Genomic DNA, 614 nt, shown 5'->3' with positions numbered 1-614 from the left:
ATACCACAGACAAGGTTTAGACCTTCCGTATTCTCTTGAATGCCGCCATCAATTCTAGCTTATACCACAAAGATTCTGATTAAGGGATCCAATAGATATCCACTCAATCTAAGGTAGAACGGAGGTGGTTGTCAGGCACACGTTCATAGGTGAGAATGATGATGAGTGTCACGGATCATCACATTCATCAAGTTGAAGAACAAGTGATATCTTAGAACAAGAATAAGCTGAATTGAATAGAAGAATAATAGTAATTGCATTGATACTCGAGGTACAACAGAGCTCCACACCTTAATCTATGGTGTGTAGAAACTCCACCGTTGAAAATACATAAGAACAAAGTGATCATTGGCTTCGGCCCCAGAGAGGGAACCAGAAGAACCAAGATCTGATCTAAGATCTAAAGTGATCAAAAGATGAAAATACAATAGCAAAAGGTCCTATTTGTAGAGAACTAGTAGCTTAGGGTTTACAGAAATGAGTAACTGACATAAAAATCCACTTCTGGGCCCACTTGGTGTGTGCTTGGGCTGAGCATTGAAGCATTTTCGTGTAGAGACTCTTCTTGGAGTTAAACGCCAGCTTTTGTGCCAGTTTGGGCGTTTAACTCCCAT

Source organism: Arachis duranensis, chromosome 1 (genome assembly GCF_000817695.3).
Source record: "Arachis duranensis cultivar V14167 chromosome 1, aradu.V14167.gnm2.J7QH, whole genome shotgun sequence".
In the NCBI taxonomy this organism is placed as follows: domain Eukaryota; kingdom Viridiplantae; phylum Streptophyta; class Magnoliopsida; order Fabales; family Fabaceae; genus Arachis; species Arachis duranensis.
The sequence above is the reverse complement of the archived record's forward strand: the minus strand, read 5'-3'. Positions refer to the sequence as shown.